This window comes from Nannospalax galili, unplaced genomic scaffold, assembly GCF_000622305.1.
Source record: "Nannospalax galili isolate Female #2095 unplaced genomic scaffold, S.galili_v1.0 scaffold242, whole genome shotgun sequence".
Classification (NCBI taxonomy): domain Eukaryota; kingdom Metazoa; phylum Chordata; class Mammalia; order Rodentia; family Spalacidae; genus Nannospalax; species Nannospalax galili.
Genome location: NW_008348081.1, coordinates 73,014 through 79,347, shown reverse-complemented (window position 1 = coordinate 79,347; position 6,334 = coordinate 73,014). Strand labels below are relative to the sequence as shown.

The 6,334-nt window shown below is 40.9% G+C and overlaps 1 protein-coding gene across 1 annotated transcript in view; it reads left to right on the top strand.

The window, feature by feature from the left end:
• The first annotated feature begins 6,167 nt into the window (after positions 1-6,167).
• Positions 6,168-6,334, top strand: part of Slc7a2 (solute carrier family 7 member 2) — a 63,867-nt gene continuing 63,700 nt past the window's right edge. The window contains exon 1 of the mRNA XM_017800976.2: positions 6,168-6,325. The gene's annotated coding sequence lies outside the window, so the exon portion shown is untranslated. The remainder of the gene's footprint in view (positions 6,326-6,334) is intronic.

Genomic DNA, 6,334 nt, shown 5'->3' with positions numbered 1-6,334 from the left:
GGCTAAAAGTCAAAATGTCCTTGGGCCTGTTAGCAACATATTCTATTTCAAAATGTCAAAATGTCAAAAGTATTTGGGAGCTTGTATCTAATCCTTAAAATATTTTAGGGTTGCCTCTTCAGAGGGGGTAATGTTGGAGGGGAGGGAGTGGGCATGGATTTGATCAAAACACCTTATATACATGTATGAAATTCTCAAAGTTTTTGTAAAAATTTTTTTTAATTAAAAAAAAAGCATCTATTATGGGAGACAAACAGAATGTATTTCAACTTTTGTAAGATCTTGGCAATTTAATTATTAAAATCAACTAGAAATGTTTTTAAAAAAAGAACACTGGTTGTTCTTGTAGAAGACCTGAGTTTGTATCCCAGCACCCACATGGCAGCTAACAAGTGTCCATAACTCCAGTCCCAGAGGATCCGACAGCCTCTTCTGACCTCCGTGGGCATTGCAGGACATGGGTACGCTTACCTGTATGCACACATAAATAAAAAAATAAAAAATAAATATAAGAATTCCTCTGATCCTTTACACAGTGCCTGACCCAGAACAGATTTCTTGATTGTCTAAGTCAGTGATATCTACAGTTCTTGCCTAGCAAGCAAAAGGCCCTGTGTTCAGTCCTCAGCTCCGAAAAAAAAAAAAAAAAAAAAAAAAAAGAGACAAAATATAAGGTAGACCTCATTTTAAAAAGTTCAAAAAGTTCAGAGAAATAAGTCAAATTAATTATAGTCACATCTAATCATAGTCCAATATAGCCAAAACATTATTTCAACATTAAACCAGTGTGAAAAAATTATTAATGAATGAGTTTTACATGACTTTGATCATACTAAGTTTTTAAAAACTAATGTGTGTTTTATACTTTTTATTTTATATCTGTTTGGAATAGGTATCCCTCACCAGGAGTCCCATGTGCCTAGGGGGTCACCATATTGGATAATATTTTAGTTGGCTGTCTCCATCACTGTAACCAGAGTACCTGACAGAAGACCTTGAGGTAGGAAGGATTTGTTTTGGCTGAGATGGGTTTAGTCCACCATGGCAGGGAAAACAGGGTAGAGTAGCTCGTGTTATGGTGAGAGGAAGCAGAGATGGAAGAACATCAGTGCTCAGCTGGTTTTTACCATTTTCTCCTTTTCTTTCATCCAGTTCCCCAGTCTCTGTGGTGATGCCACTCATATCCAGGGTAGGTATCCCCGTTTCAGTCAATCCTCTCTGGAAACACCCCATGAACACACCCAGAGGCGTGTGTGCAATTCTGACTCCAGTCATTTCTGACAATGGTGACTGTTTTAGTTTGTTTCTCCATTGCTGTGACAAAACACTCTGACTAATACCAACTTGAGGAGGAAAGGGTTTATTTATCTTACATCTCCTGGGTCACAGTTCCTCAGGGAGCCCAAGGTAGGAACTCTGGGCAGGAACCTGGAGGCAAGGGCTGGAGCACAGGCCATGGAAGAAAGCTGCTTACTGACTTGCTCCCTGGCCCCTGCTCGGCCTGCTTTCTTATGCAACACAGGCCCACCTGCCCAAGGGTGGCACCACCCACAGTGGGCTGGGCCTTCCCACATCATACAACAATCAAGAGATGCCTCACATACATGGCCACAGGCCAGTTCAATGGAGGCAATTCCCAATTGAGGCTCCCTCAACACAGGTGTTGCAAGTTGACACTAAAGCTACCCGCACAGTTGACCAACCATCACAGATGACACAGGCCTAAATGAAAAGTTTAAGGATATGTATTAAAATTATTATGGAGACTTCTCATGACTGAAGAACTTTAGTTGGAATTTATAAACAATATAAAAATTGGGAATTTTCCTGAAGATTTCAACAATTTTTAACATAAATATAGTAACAATTAGGCAGGTAAATTCATAGAAAGCAAGAGAAGGGGTTATTTCTGTGGTAACGAGTATTGGGAGGACAGTAGTAGAACTTTTTAACTGGTGAAATATTTAAGGAAGAAAAGAATAGCTTTGGGGCTGGAGAGATGGCTCAGTGGTTAAGAGCATATACTGCTCTTCCAGAGGACCCATGTTCAACTTCCAGCGGCCATATCAGACAGTTAACAACCACCTGTAACTCCAGTCCTTGGGGAATCCAACACCTCTGGCTTCTTCAGGCACCTGCATGCATATGCACATACCCACACACAGAGACAGACAGACAGACAGACAGACAGACACACACACACATAAATAAAAATAAATTAAAAAAAAAGAAAAAAGAAAAAAAGAAAGAAGCTAGCTCTGAACAATAAAAGGAGGGACTATAAATAACTCTACAGTATTAAGCCTGACATAGGATAGTAATTAAAAAGTAAGACAGTCCAAGAAAGAAACGAATGCATTTTTTGAAAGTTTTTCTCACCATAGACACAATTTGGAGCAAAGATGGGCAATCTGGATCTTGGAAAAGTGCCTTTTGAGATTGATGCCATCACACTGGTTGAGGCTTAGGAACAGAAGACAACAGTGTGACGGTTGATAGAGATAAGAATGGTTCAAGAATATAATCTTAAGAAGGCCATAGTTAGCAAACAGAACAAGTTATCAGGCTTGTAGGAGAAAAACTGAGATCATTAAAGTCAAGGATGGCATGGTAGCATGTCGAAGAATGGAACAGAAAATAGGAGGAGATGTAAGACAAGTGAGACCAATAAAGCATATTGAGCATGGTTAGGGAGAGCAATGAGGACCTTGGTCAATGCTGAAGGAGAAAAGAAGACTTACATTAGCTAAGCTCCTTTCTACAACCTAGCTCTTAGTCCTTAGAGCTCCAGGATAACTAAAGATATGTGGATTAAGAAAACTTTTGTTTTAATCCCAGTAGATATACTCCCAGTAGGAATCTTGGCAGAAAGAAACAGAGACCAGCACAAGTTGGGTGGGGCTCCTGGCAGTTCTTGATTAACAGCCAACATAAAGAAAACAGAGCAAGAAGCCCAGTGACAAGACATAAGGAAATTTGTAGGAAAGCAGTGTGGGATTCAAGACTATTGCAAAATCGTTATTTGGTCTCAGTCAAAAGAGAAACAGAAAAAGATGAATTTAAAAGATAACGTCATACAAGGCCTTCTTGAAATTTTTTCCAACCAGTTTTTTTTTTTCTGCTAATATTTCACTGCTGAAGGGATGGGCGAAAGTGGAACTCATCCAGTGGAAAACTGTCATTAAATTTTCATACTTTTTTGAAAGGAGTAGAGAGCAGGTTTCCAAAAGCCCTCCAAACTAGTGGCTGGAACTTTGGTCCAGTACTTTTTCAAGTCCTATTCTGACCCAAGCTTGGTTTCAAATAGCCAATCAATATATAAAATGGGAGATGTTCAATTTGTGTTCACTGAACTAGCTTGAAGATAATTAAGTTGCAAACTAGAACCAATTAAGAATCAACTCATTCAGTCTTGAAGTGAAGCCCTCATTTGTGGACTTGAGATTTCTTTTTGGTTGTATTTGGCAAGAATGGTGGGACAGGGTGTGGAATTTATTCAACTACAAAAGTCCCTTGAAATTCCCTGCAATTTTATCAAATACTGAAAGTTTAGACACATAAATGTTTATGAAATCTAGAAAATTACAATCTTGGTCACTCTCGAAAATGACTAAATGGGGTTTTCTTATTCCTAAGGAGGAGGCTTCACAGATGAATAAATTAACTTGTTTCCAATGTTTTTCCAAGAATTCTGTTTTGTGTTCTCTTATTCCTCATAGTCTAGCTGAGAGTCTAATGTTAGATCTGTGGATATCCTTTTATTTTTACATCCACATATATTTTACAAATTGAGAATAAGATACAGTGCAATCATTTCAAGTAGGGAATATGAAGTAAAAAGTTATACATGAAGTAAAAAAAAATTAGTGTGTCAAAATATTTTGAAATCTTGCTAGGAATATATTGGAAATGACTTGCTTATTTTTCACCTTCCAGAAGAAATAGCATTTGTTAGTCACATATGGACACAGTGTATTCTTATTTCAGGAAATATCAAAGTCATATATGCTCAAAGATTAGCAGTTTTTAGATGTCAAACAGATGAATTTATCCCAAATCATTGTACTTCAATATACTCACAGATTAAGCATATATTTGAACAAAGTGCTTTTAAATAAAAAGATATGTGGGAATAATATCTTAAATTTTAAGATAGAAACTGCCACACTGGGAAATGATAGTGACAGGCCAGTAACTCAAGTACAGTGAAAAGGATTCATAGTGCCAGGCATGGTGGCACACGCCTTTAGTGCCAGTACTTGGGAGACAGAGGTAGGCCAATCTCTGTGAGTTCTGTAGCCAGCCTTGTCTACATAGCGAGTTCCAGGCCAGCCTGGGCTACATAGTCAGACCCTGTCCCCCACAAACAAAAAGAGAAGAAAACAAACAAAACAAAAAAGAATTTACAGTAGCACAGTACACAGGCAGGAGTACACAGGTGGGTAATTCCAGCACTTGAGAAGTGGGTTTAGAATCAGAAGTTCAAGGTCATTCTCTGCTACAAAGCCAGTTCTAGACCAGTTTAGGCTACCTGAGACACGGTTGGGAAAAATTATTAGACACACTGTGGAAGAGTGCAGCTGGCAATACAGTAGGGAAAAGCATCTGTGCTTCAGGAGGCTCGCTAACGGGCTATCAGTGTTCCAATGTTATGGTGCCTTGGTTGTTTAGGTCTTGCTCCATGGGACAAGTATGTGTGGCTCATATCTGGTTGGGTAGGCAAACACCTTTTTATTGAGAAATAAGTTCTGCACCGTGACTTGTTTCTTCTTGAGATTATCTCTGCAAGGCAGCGTGGGTTACTAGGGGTCAAACTCCTGAAGGTCTGGGTCTTCACATTAAAGAGTGGAATTCTCTATAGAAGTGTCATAACAGCCTAAGACTGATTACATCCAGGCTGGTTATAGCCAGGTCTTTCTGATCCTGCTTGGAGGCCGCAGTGGCCTTGCTCTGATCCCAAACAACCTTGTCCTGAAGTTAAACTAGCTCAGCACAGCTGTCTGTTGCGTACACAGGCGCATCTGTGGAAACATCTATTTTTTTTAAGCTAGGTGAAAAATTTTATAATAGACCCATTGCCCTAATAAATTAGATGTCACATCTTGAGGCTTGAGAAGTGTGGGATTCAGTTTGAGTGGGCATTTGGAGTTACTGTCAATATGCATAACTCCACTAGATGTCATAAACAACAACAGTTTGCATAGAGAATCAGTGCTAAGTGTAAGAAACAGGCTAATGGCCTTTATTGCTTAGCACATTTACTCTAACAGATATCTCCTTAGCAATCTCCATACTATGTGGAACTGGAATTCTTCTTTGGAAACCATGGATGACTGCATGGTACACAAACTCTAAAGATAGTGATTGAAATTTTGTATATGTACCATTTCTGGGGTGAAAATCCCACTCCTTGTAAATTCTCTGAAAGGCTAAAGAAGACTGCTTAGTGCATCACATTAAATCTATGGACTGCATCAGTAGAATCCCGTACTTTGCTAGCATTATTGCTGGTACAGAAATAAAGAGCCCTTCACCACAGTATTAAGCCAAAAAGGTAGGCTTTCTTGTCAAACAATACGGTACACTTACTCAACTCTGTGCTGGTGTTTGGCTTCATTTTGTACTCAAGTTAACAGAGTTTCACATTGTGCTTTAATCTTATCAAAGACTCCTAAAGTAAACAATAGTGCAGTATGAGAAACCTCCATTGTGTAACTTTTGCTCCTGCTGTCTTGAAAATACCAAGTGTCATTTTCTTAAAAACTCAAATAACCATGACTGAATACACGATTGGAGCGGCCAAATTTTTGTTACTGGAGAAAGTAGCGCTATTTGACAATGCACATCCATGAGGGCTTCTGTTTATCACCAGATACTATAATTTTCATTTTCCCGAGTCTCAAAACCGAAAGGGACAAAACTCTGCCTAGATGAAACTTCCGAAATGCGCCTGAGATGGGGCCCCCCACGGAAAGAGAGCATTTTTTTTTCCAGCGCTAAGCCTTGCCTCTCCTAAGGAACGATGCCCACCCACCGAGCCCAGCTGGCGCTGCTTAACCACGTGCGCGCGCCCTGCCCTGCCCGCGAGGATCAGACGTCGGAGTAGGACACCGCCTACCCAGGTTTTGGCTCCAGGCCACGCCAGGGGTGGGGGTCGCGAGCGCGAGGGGAGGAGGGGCGGATCCGCCCCGCCCCGCCCCTACCCGGAGCGGCGCCCACGTGCCCAGCCAGCCCTCTGCAGAGGGCACTTCTGTGTGGGCAGACCAGCGAGGCGGCTGCCGCTCCTCAGCCTGCTCCAGCCGAGGTCCCCAGCGCCGCAGCCGCTCGCCCGCCA